At 35.5% G+C, this 12,906-nt stretch overlaps 1 protein-coding gene across 1 annotated transcript in view; it reads left to right on the plus strand.

Moving 5' to 3' along the window:
* LOC136856635 (uncharacterized) overlaps nucleotides 1-12,906 on the plus strand; it is a 949,691-nt gene that overhangs the window by 8,695 nt on the left and 928,090 nt on the right. Inside the window, 1 exon segment of the mRNA XM_067134595.1 lies at nucleotides 1-1,032. This exon segment is cut by the window's left edge and continues 221 nt beyond it. The gene's annotated coding sequence lies outside the window, so the exon portion shown is untranslated.

The following is a 12,906-nucleotide window of genomic DNA, read 5'->3' on the forward strand; positions in this document are numbered from 1 at the left end:
CTTGGAAACCTGGACTATGCAGGACAACTGCTAAATGAAATGGGAGTGAGAGTAGTTGAATGTAATTAAAATATGCAGTTGAAAATACCACTGTTGCTTTCGCGTTAGACTTCCGTTATGATTTTGCGCGTGGCATGCAATGCAATGTATCCTCCCTTGTGGTGGATGTGACATATTGGATGTGCCAGTTCTGTGGATGTCTGTCCACTGAAAATAGAAATTGCTTTGCTTTACAGTTATGAATTATGAGAAACTAATGGTTCTGTGATTCTGCCACACGAGATGGTTTATTGTTACTGAAGTGTCGCCTCGTTGCGGGTAAAGGATAATGTCTGCGTGATTATAAAGTGTTGCTCGTTGAAAAATAAGGCATGTGCTGAGTTGCGTAGCAAGAAATGGTGTTAGAAACTTGAATTAAAAGGATGCTGAGGTTTCAGTGAAATAGAGTCCCCTGTTATTCAATGAAAATTGAATTGAAAAGATATTGAAGTTTCAAAGAAATTAAGTCCTGTGTTATTCAATGAAAGTTGAATTGAAAGGATATTGGAGTTCCCAGGAAGTTAAGTCCTCAGAAATTAAGTTCTGTATTATTCAGTGAAAGATGAATTGAAAGGATATTGAGGGTTCAGTGGATGTTGAGGTGTCAATGACATTAACTCCTCTGTTATTCAATGAAAGTGAAGTGAGTAGCCAGAGAATTAGCCAGTGTAATAAGGGGGCATCCCTATCCATAACGGCATCAGCTCGCTCTCTCCGCCAACCGTTTACACGGGGAGCTGAACAGCATACTTGGGCGTAACGGATTAATCGGCGTGACAGTACGGGCCGGAACGTACGGTCGGACCAGTGGGAGACCGAAGGCGTAACGAATACAATAGCCAGACCACACCCAGACCGAGAACGGAAGCCACAACGTACGCCCCTTTGTGGGCGTCCCTCCCCCAGGCCGCCCGCCTGGTGACGCCGCCCGTGGTCCTCCCCTGGTCCTCCCCACAGCTATACACCTGTTCGTAATCTTTCCCAATGATACAGGTGAGTTGTCCATGGTACTTTTTCCACTTTGCTGTTAATGTGTCTCACTTCCTGCTAATCTTATATTTTTCTCTATTGCTACTCTCATGTTTTGCTATTATTATTATTATTATTATTATTATTATTATTATTATTATTATTATTATTATTATTATTATTATTATTGGAAGGGATAGTTACATCAGCTGCATTCAATCTATACAGAGTTTTCGCTATCTGTCCAATAATTGCTTTTTCAGAGCAACTGCAGAATGCAGTGGCCCTGAAAAAACCATTGTTAGAGAGTTAGATCAAACTATATAAATTGGAATTACTGATGTAGCTATTACTTTCTTTCAATACTATATTCTTAAAAAAGGGTCTTCTAACTACAGTTATTATTATTATTATTGAGAAACCCACACGATTCCTGTGTATAACTTGTTTGCTGGTAAATATTTACATATTACTTTGATCACGAGCACTTTCAGGTCCTAACTGTGACCCTTTTTCAAGAGATGAGGTAGTCAGGCTGGTTCAATAATAATAATAATAATAATAATAATAAGACTTCCAAAGAATACTGTGGTATTCATTGGAAAGAAGTAACAGAAGGTAAAGGGAAATACAGAAAGAGGAGATCAGTTATTAGAAAAACAGATAAATTAACGAATTGATAAATAAGTGAAAATGTAAGTAAAATTTTAAAATACAAGTTGAATTTATTGGGGTAGTAATGAATTGTATTAGGGTAGTAATGAATTGTATGAGGGTAGTGAATTGTATTAGGGTAGTAATGAATGTATTAGGGCAGTAATGAACGTATTGGAGCAGTAATGAAATGTATTAGGGTAGTAATGAATGTATTAGGGCAGTAATGAACGTATTAGGGCAGTAATGAAATGTATTAGGGTAGTAATGAAATGTACTAGGGTAGTAATGAATTGTACTAGGGTAATGATGAAATGTATTAGGGTAGTAATGAACTGTATTAGGGTAGTAATGAAATCTATTATGGCAGTGATGAATTATATTAGAGTAGTAATGAAATGTATTAGGATAGTAATGAAATGTATTAAGGTAGTAATGAATTGTACTAGGGTAGTAATGTAATGTATTAGGTTAGTAATGCAATGTATTAGGGTAGTAATGAATTGTATCAGGGCAGTAATACTTTAGCAGTATAGGCGCCCACCAGCCATTACGGCTGTGCACTTCCTAAACCCTGACGGAGATTAGGAAGAGAAATTCTCCACGAATTTCTCTTCCCCTTTCGATTCCCTCTGCGTGGGGTATGTGACCATCCACAAGGCCTCTTGGGTATCGAAATGCGTGCCTCGAAAGGCGTGACCTTCGACCTCGATTTTAGAAGATTTTAGACCAGTGGGAGGGCCCTTTTCTCTCTGCTCGGAGAAACTGCTGCTTTTTTTTTTTTCTTGTGTCTAGCAAGAACTGCTTGTGTGTGTGTGTGGGGATTTTATTATCACGAATTTTTGTGCGGAAGCGAAGAATAGAAGGTTCTTTTTTTTAACTGATGATGGTTTAACTAAGGTCGTAGGAAAGTTAGTTTTTATTTCATATATATAATATATATATTGTATATGTATATTATATATATATATATATATATATATATATATATATATATATATATATATATATATATATATATATATATGATTATTATCACTTTTGTACGTGATTCATTTATCACACATTACCACAGGTGAAAAATAAGAAACGGGGTGTAGGTCCTGACCGGTTTCGACTTTATTTCAAGCCATTGACGAAGGACTGATACAGAGTGTGAGAAGTCACAAATATATATACTACAAGAACAGTACTGACGAACATACACAACCGTTAGAGGCTCCATATCACCACTCAGGCCGATGTCGAGGTAGGAGTGGCCTTTAAAACTCATTTGGCTAAAAATCACAATAGACTCTCAGGGGACATTGCTGATAAACAGACCATACCCCACCTCAGATCCACACCTGACAGGTGTCATGGAGGCGGAGTTTGGAAACTCATTAACATTACTACCCTCGTACTGTGTTTACAAATATGATAATCCTATTTTCATATATCTCTACTGCCTACCTTAAAGTTTAAACAATTTACAAATTTCTTTTGATATTAAAGGATCAAGTTTATACATCCCTTGACTGATATTCATATTATGGTTGTAACTTTCTTTCTTTTATGAAGCTAGATTCAATGATGTTCCTTTCCAGTGCATTATTAGAATATACAATCCTTTTGCCCCTTCCCAGTTGATAGCATGATTGTTCTCCTAACATGTACAAATATACCACTGTTCCTTGTGCATATCTCACACATTTCTTATGTTGTTCAATTCTTTTTCCAGTGCTTTCCCTGGTTTGGCCAATATAAAAGTTGTCACTAGACTTACACGGAATTTTATATACACCTACACCTCTGTTTCTTATTTTTCACCTGTGGTAATGTGTGATATATATATATATATATATATATATATATATATATATATATACATATATATACACATACACACACATATATATATATATATATATATATATATATATATATATATACATACACACACATATGTACACCACGCCACCAAGACATTTTTTGATATTGACAAACATTAAGCTATAAATGTCGTTTAATATCTAATTCGCTCACCCTCGGAAATTCTACCTAGGGGGACTTACAACAGATAAGTGGCTCGTCGTCGCTTGGCGGATTCGATCCGCCGAGCGAGCAGCGAGATCCAACGACTCCGGTGACGCCAGTACTCTTATGAGTATGCGTGTTTACGCTCGTGGACCGGAAGTTTCGGTAATTATGCCATTTGACGAGACGTGACCTTTAATTGGCATTAATTTATGGAAGGTCATATCATTTCGTAACTCAAAAATGAAATTTGGGGGTTTTTGCATTAACCCCCTACCTGGTTGTAAGCATTCCGTAATTGTTCTTGATTTACCTGTAATCTCTCGTATCGGCAGTCATGTGTGTTTTCTGGGTCTTATAATGCCATGTGTCTATTAAGAGAGGTTGTTTGTTAGGTGAAAATGATCACAGAATCTTTCCTGGATGTTGCCACAAGCAAGATTAAGCCTTATTAAGTACAATGTACAAGGTTTTCATATAATGTTGCATCTCTTACATATTGGCAGTTCGTTTCCAGTATTTCGATTTCAGATAGCACATTTAACATGAATACGATACATATATATATATATATATATATATATATATATATATATATATATATATATATATATATATATATATATATATATATATATATATATATATATATATATATCCAATTACGTTCCTGTAGCCACCGTTGTTTTTCCGTTATTCTGTAGGTCACTCTGACAAATTTGCTCATGTTGCTCCAAGATAGCCTTGTTGTCAATTGATATCAATTGCAAATTGATGAAATAAAATGCATACATCAGGGCAGTCGATAGTATTGCCTTAATAAGCGAAGGCTTGTGCTTATTTCATTGTTAAAATGTTCGTTATTTTAGGGGCTTTTTGGGGAATGGCTTCATATCGCCAATTTAAGTCAGCTTCTTCAATTGGAAGTTGGATGTTTTCTGTAACATTTCAGTATGATGATGTCTCTCTCTGGTAATATTTTAGCATACATTTAACAGATACGATGAAATCTGCTCTTCCTAATATCTCAGTTAATATTTGCCAGATATGATCTAATTATTAGGCGTAGAAAAAGATAGTTGGACACTGCATCGGATGCATAAGTAATTGGCAATTTTTTTTTAATCTTCACATTTGGCTCTTGTATGTAGGTTGTTCGCATTTGAAGAAATGCAGTTAATCTTTAGCTGTGAACTCACATTAAAGCGAATCGTGTTCATCTACCTGTAAATGCAGGTAATTGACAGTCACGTGACACCCGTCAGTATTTGTCAACAGTTGCCTGTATCATCTGAATTCATGACCAGGCAATCTCAACATGTCAGTGCATTCGTGTTTCAATTAACCCCATTTTTTCTTACTTGATCCCTGACCTCTTGAACGCAATTTTTTTGTTTTTTGCATTTACGACCGTAGCAATTATTTCTCCCGTTATACGACAGAAGTTTACGACACCTGTCGGCGATAGAATAACGAGAACGGGTGATATTTCTGCTACAAGGGCGTAGCCACTTTACTCACTTTGCGTTCTCAATCGACTCTCCAGATTGCGCTGTAATATCGCGCTGGGGTGTCGTAATCAAGGGAATTAAACTCGAATTGATATTAATGTCATATTCATTCATCAGAATTTTTATTAACGAGCCGAATGATCTAGCCAATTGGCGGTTTCATTCACGCTACCTTGCAATCTTGGTGTATTATGACGTTGAAAGTTATTGCCTATTAATACCTTGTGTTAGTTAAACGTCAGATGGTTCCTCATGCTCTTTTATTTCCAGAGTTATTGATCCGTCCAGTGTATCATTCGCTTGATAATGTGGTCTTTTGAAACGATTAAATTGTCTGATTCTTGCATTGTTGAAAGACCTATTCACTGGAGGGGAAAGCAGACTAAACTTTGCAACACTGAGGCTTCGCCTAAACTGCAGCAAATTATGTCTTAAACGTGTCGGTAACTTATCGTAAACACATCACAAACAAACTGAAAACAAGTTGACGACTTATGGGTAGTCCTGGCAAGTGCTTCGTACGATTATCCAGCATTTGCTAAGATCGTTGCCCATCTCCGGTTGTTGACTTGTTTTCAACCTGTTGGTGATGTGTATGCGACAGGTTTCCGACTTGTGTTTATGACATGTTTTACTGTAGTGTGAAGGCACCCTTACCCTGTTCTTTGATAATATTTTACTACTTTTCTTTTGTAGTTCAGAAACTTTTTAAAAATCTTCTTAACTTAGACAAACGAAATTTCTTGGTGATTGTTCCTACTGTGATAAATTGGCCCCGTTTCTACATCTTATCTCATTAAAAAAATGGTCACTTGTCATTTATAATTGTTAATGGGTTTTTAGACAAGACAGGTTCAAATATTTCATAGGCATTGCTGGTTCAGATTAAAAGCTAACTGTCCTTGTGTTAAAACTTATTGCAGTGTTAACTGTGGATTAAATATTTCTTGCCAACTTATTTAAACTCTCGTTATTATTTTTTTTCTTTTGCAAAGCTAGTGCATATTGTGTTGCAGAGGTCTCCAACAACCTATCTGTGTGTCTCAGTAGGCACTGTACCTTCTTCAGTTCGTGTCAAGAGTTGAAACAATGAACGATCATTTGTGATTTACCTTAGGACAAAATGATTTGGGCAGGTTCTTGTGTGGCTGGGAAGTCCCCGACAACAGTAATATTTATGTCACCTTCAAATTCTGATCTGTTATTTTATAGCTGCTCAAGTATCGATCCAGAAGAGAAGTTCGTATTATAGTAATTTCTTTGACTTTGTGGTACAATGCATGAAAAAAATCCTTGTCTGTTTAAACTTCTTGAAACCAACTTTCGTCAGTAAATTGGAATTGCGTCACTGAGGGAGGCAGGAAGACTTGCGTAATTCACTGCTTACAAGAGAATTACATTTACAGTTCATTCTTTGAGAATATAAAAAGAAATCAAGCTTCAGTGACTGTCATTGTTACGCTTGAAAAGTTATAAATGTTATAGATTGTAAAAATTGTTTCTTGAGACCTCGATCGACCTGGGTTTGAAACCTAAGACATTGTATATTCTATAAGCATCAGTGAACAGCTTCCCTGAAAGTGGTTTGCTTAACTGGGCCTAATCAGACTTGTTTCCGTAACTTGTTGTGCTCTTTTTTTAGTTTTCTGTAAAAGAAAATTGTTGTGCCGGCTTTGTCTGTCCGTCCGCACTTTATTCTGTCCGCACTTTTTTCTATCCTCTCTTTTTCTGTCCGCCCCGAGGCTAGAGGGCTGAAAATTGGTATGTTGATCATCCACCCTCCAATCATCAAACATACCAAATTGCAGCCCTCGAGCCTCAGTAGATATAATCTTATTGAAGGTTAAAGTCAGCCATAATTGTGCTTCTGGCAGCGATGTAGGATAGGCCACCACCGGGTCGTGGTGAAAGTTTCATGGCCCGCGGCTCACAAACCGAGACTACCAAAAGATAGATCTGTTTTCGGTGGCCTTGGTTATACGCTGTAGCGGCTGTACAGAAAACTCGATTGACCCTAAGTAACTTCGGCGCGTTTTTTACTTGTTTTTTATTCTATAGTCATTTACCAGTTTTGAAGTAATATTTTCATTTGTATACTTAGGTTTGCTCAAGGTAATTCTCTCTCTCTCTCTCTCTCTCTCTATTGTAACGCAGTGGTGTTGCGTTCAAATCAAAAGCAATAAGCACAGTTCGAATCTCAAACTGAACGAGGAATTATGACATGCGCGTGTACTCTAAAAAAAGTATGTTAGTCGACTGTTGCGAGGCGCAGCTGGAGCAAGAGAGAGAGAGAGAGAGAGAGAGAGAGAGAGAGAGAGAGAGAGAGAGTGAGTGTTCTTTACTCCGTCCAGTTGCATATCATAAAAACGGGAGACCTCGACGAGGTATTCCTCTTCTTAACGGCGTGAAACCGTTCGTAAAATAGCCTTTCTCTCTCTCTCTCTCTCTCTCTCTCTCTCTCTCTCTCTCTCTCTCTGTAATAGCTTCCTTGTAACGCTTGATTCGTTTATGTCGTATCGTTTTTAATTTCTATTCCGTTAACGTATTTTTTTAATAAACTTCCCGCAAAACGGAATAACCTCTCTCTCTCTCTCTCTCTCTCTCTCTCTCTCTCTCTCTCTCTCTCTCTCAGGTTGGTTGGCAACTTCGGACGGATCATATTTCTTTCCAATTTTCCTTATTGTGCAGTGTGGGATGGCAGAACGCGAGGATCAATTGGTCTGAATTGGGCTGAGTGCCGCCTTTCCTGAATATCTGAAGTTTGCAGTTTGTTTCTCGATGGTTGGAAATTACTGTTGTATACTAGGTTGAGTGAGACACTTTGCTTTTTGATCATTTTTCCTTTGTGAGTCTCATTTCGATTATTTAAATATATATAAATATATACATATATATATATATATATATATATATATATATATATATATATATATATATATATATATATATTGAGAGTTTCACCCTTCCGGCGTAGAGTAAGTTTTTATGGCGTGAAGTTGCTAGACCTCCCCCATCAGTGTTAAAGGAGGTTATTTCCCGAGGGCTCCTTTTTTTTTGTTTCGGTTACCCGTCCAAACATTGACTTGGCTTAACGTTGCTTAACTTCACTGATCGTGTTAGTGTCATCACCATATATATATATATATATATATATATATATATATATATATATATATATATATATATATATATATATATATATATATATATCACCATTTTAAAATAATTATATGAAATAACATCTCTTCACTAGCAAAACATCAACAGCTTTCATTCCGTACTAATCGGAAGGAATTATTTAAGAAATTATGAGCTAACATCCCTTCCCTCCCTCCTCCCCCTCCCCTCTTTTTTTTTAGGGGCTAGGGGGTGGCCCGACCTTTCAAGTCTATCTGTTCCATCCTTTTATGGGATGATTGCGGAAATTCGATCATGACAAAGGGAACGTGTAAAATGATTAACAGTTAAGCCGTTGTAGGTGAAAAGTCATTTTAATTTATTTTATGGCACCTGGGTGCTAAGGATTGCCCGGGCATCTGAAGGATGTCTGCAACTTATATATACACAGTTTTTAGTTTTCTGCAAAAGAAAACTATTGTGCTGGCTTTGTCTGTCCGTCCGCACTTTTTCTTTTCTCACTTTTTCTGTCCGCCCTCGGATCTTAAAAACTACCGAGGCTAGAAGGCTACAAATTGGTATGTTGATCATCCACCCTCCAATCATCAAACATACCAAATTTCAGCCCTCTAGCCTCAGTAGTTTTTATTTCATTCAAGTTAAAGTTAGCCATAATCGTTCTTCTGGCAGCGATATAGGATAGGCCATCACCGGGCCGTGGTTAAAGTTTCATGGGCCGCGGTTCATACAGCATTATACCGAGACCACCGAACGATAGATCTATTTTCAGTGGCCTTGATTATACGCTGTAACGGCTGTATAGAAAACTCGATTGCTTCGAAGAATCTTCTGCGCAATTTTTACTTGTTTATGTTATGTTATATCATTATAGATGTATTCATATAAAAAGGTATATTGCACCTTGGTGGTAAAGATTGCTTAGGTCTCTGAAGGATGTATGTATACTTATGAATGCAGTCTTTCTTGAGATGTTATATAATCTTAAATTTATTTATATATAAATGTATAAAGAGAAAAAATTTACATATACGCATGTATAAAGCTGTACTTTTTGTTTCGTTTTATCATTCTAAATTTATTTATATTTATATATAAAGAGAAAAATTTTACACTTACATATGCGTACAGATACAATTCTCGTTATGTTATTCCATAAATGTATTTGTGAATAAATGTAGTAAGATGCAAATATTTACAAAGCCAAAAGGTAGGCAGACATTACATTCATTTCGATATACACAATAGGGAGAGAGAGAGAGAGAGAGAGAGAGAGAGAGAGAGAGAGAGAGAGAGAGAGAGAGAGAGAGAGAGAGATTTGATTTGACAAGTTTATTGTGCTTAATACTTAGAAACTAGAATAGACCGGGTTAGGATCTATAAATGGCAAAGAGTAGCTTGAAAGGAGAGAGAGAGAGAGAGAGAGAGAGAGAGAGAGAGAGAGAGAGAGAGAGAGAGAGAGAGAGAGAGAGAGAGAGAGAGAGAGAGAGACTATGTTACTTCAGCAAGAAGGTGTGATCAAGAGAGAGAGAGAGAGAGAGAGAGAGAGAGAGAGAGAGGGGATATATTACCACAAGAAGGTCTAACCAAGAGAGAAAGAGAGAGAGGACAATAAGTGACTTCAGCAAGACGGTCTAAGAGAGAGAGAGAGAGAGAGAGAGAGAGAGAGAGAGAGAGAGAGAGAGAGACACAGAGAGAGAGAATATGTTACTTCAGCAAGAAGGTGTGATCGAGAGAGAGAGAGAGAGGAGACTATGATACTTCAGCAAGAAGGTGTAATCAAGAGAGAGAGAGAGAGAGAGAGAGAGAGAGTGAGGGAAGGTCTCCACTGGGTCATGCTTTATTAACGGGACCGACCACCTCCACCAGACACGAGAGTGAGTGCTTGCCTCGTCTACCTTCGTCGGATGTTTTTTTACTCTTGGTGCACGGACCTAGCTGCGGTGGGTGTCTGGGCTGCAGTTCTTTTCTCCATTCATTGTCGATGAGAAGAGAGAGTGTATGTTCAATTTTGCTGCTATAATATGGGAGCTTGAATATGTAGTTTAATCAATAATGAATCATTTTGTGAGCACAATATATATATATATTATATATATTATATATATATATATAATATATATATATATATATATATATATATATAATATATAATATATATATATATATATATATATATATATATATATATATATATATATATATATATATATATATATATATATATTATGTGTGTGTGTGTGTGTGTGTGTGTGTATAACATTATGTTTATAAATATATGTATATTTATATTTAAGCAAGAGTAAATCTTTTGTAAACAGTATAGTTATATATAAATTATAATATATATATATATATATATATATTATATATACGTTGTGTATATATAACATTATATTTATAAATGTATGTATATTTACATAATGTATATATGCACATATGTATACATTATATATACACATACATATGTATACAATTTATATATATACATACGTATACAATTTATATACAGTATATTTTTTCATCACAGGACAGCTTGTACGCGTTCACATCATCTCCACTCGCTCTGAGGAGAAATGAATTTTCGCTCGAAAGCCTCGCAGCAAAAATCTTAACTTGATTGAGGGACCACACGTGTAATCTTTCTACAGTTTTATAGATCAGCTGAAATCATCTTGTGTGAACGGTGAACTGCGTTGTGGGTCAAGGTCACAGTGGTGAGACTGAGTTTTAATTTTTTTTTAACACCATAACTCTTTGGAGGGCATTGTTATTATCTTATCTTGAAAGAGGGCAAGGTCTGAGATTTTTATAGAAAGTGATGGCATTCTGGTTTGCGTTTGATTGTTCGTGTGCTAACGTGGATTCATACATACATACACCATACATACATATGTATATACAGTATGTATATTTAAGTTGATATATACATATTTATATATATACAAATATATATTATATATATATATATATATATATATATATATATATATATATATATATATATATATATATATTACGTTTATATATATAAATGAGATGGAGTTATATTCGTGTGTGAAGCACAAAAGTATATCTGAAGAGTAATTACATGTAACGCAAACTCGTTCGATCCATAATCAGTTCTCAGGGTTTTACCGTAATTGAAGGATAATTCTGCCATGATTCACTGTCCATTAAGCTATTTGTTATTGGGGAACATTTATAAAGCAACTGAATTCTGTCTTTCCCAGAAATAAAAAACAAAACATTGTTCTAGAACAATTAGAGCATCAAAAGTTCGAGCGTAGATGCAATGCATTAATACCCTAAAACAATTCACCTTGGCTTTTGATGACGATTTTATATTTTTATCTATTTATCTATTAATTTATCAATTTATGTTCTTTCATGCTCTAATAACTGATAATATGAACATATTCTTTGGCAGCTTGAATTTCAATCAATGGGCCTGTAGGTTTGTTCCGTATCAATAGTGGTTGATCTTCTGTATAATAATAATAATAATAATAATAATAATAATAATAATAATAATAATAATAATAATAATAATAATAATAATAATAAAGGCTTCAATAGTGAACGGAAGACCTAAGGAATAAAAGATGAACTCTTCCATAGGGTGCCAGTTCTAACAAAGTATTTTACTTGGTAGATATTTCCCTAGTCCTTAGTGATAGAAATCTTCACTGACAGTCTTTTAAGTTGTAAAGTGAAAATTATTCATTCTTGTACTATTTTTGCCAGATTTATTTAAGCGGTTTTAACGCTGCAATCATTCTATAAAAAAAAAAAAACACTCTCTTGGTATTTGTTGTAGTGAGTACCGACAAACGGTGAATTTTGTTTGGTTACAAAAAAGCCACTTTAGAAACACAAAGTTTAAGTGAATAAATATAAGAAAAACAGGATCTTTCGACCTTCCCTAACGTCCTCTTCGGGTCGAAAGATCCTTTTTTGTATTTGTTTATTTAAACTTTGCGTTTCTACATTGTTTTTTTTTCTTAACAACTCGAGACAAGCACGGAGAAAGTGTTTTTAATAGCGAACTTTGTGTGGCACACTGTAGGCGATATTAAAGTAGTTCTTTTAGAGCATGTCTTCGGCCTTAGCTGCATAACGTTCTGGCTTTTAATTCTCTGTATTTCATACACCTTTTAATTCTCTGCATTACATGCATAAATTTCAGGACCAAAATTTGGCCAAATGCCTTTTGAGTGGAGAATCATAATTCAACAAATCTTATTCATTTTCCTCGCTAATGATACCTTCTTGATGGTAAATATCAGGGCGGGGTGAGGATTTTTTTTTTTTTTTTGTAAATCGTAACATTTGCTATATCACGAATGCCAGCAAGGGCTACAGGGTGTGTCAGCGTATTTTTTTTTTTTTTGTTATTCTTCCTAGAGAGAAAATTCTATATGCGTTTGCAGCAGTTCCGCTAAAGGAATACTAGGTCAGTTTTTTTTTTTTGGGGGGGGCCCATGAAGTTGATTACTGTACCTGCTGTTATTTTTTCTATTTTTTGTTTTGCTTCACTCTCCCAGTCCATTGACTTTTCACTACATATTAAAATTAAATT

This window comes from Macrobrachium rosenbergii, chromosome 36 (genome assembly GCF_040412425.1).
Source record: "Macrobrachium rosenbergii isolate ZJJX-2024 chromosome 36, ASM4041242v1, whole genome shotgun sequence".
Lineage (NCBI taxonomy): Eukaryota > Metazoa > Arthropoda > Malacostraca > Decapoda > Palaemonidae > Macrobrachium > Macrobrachium rosenbergii.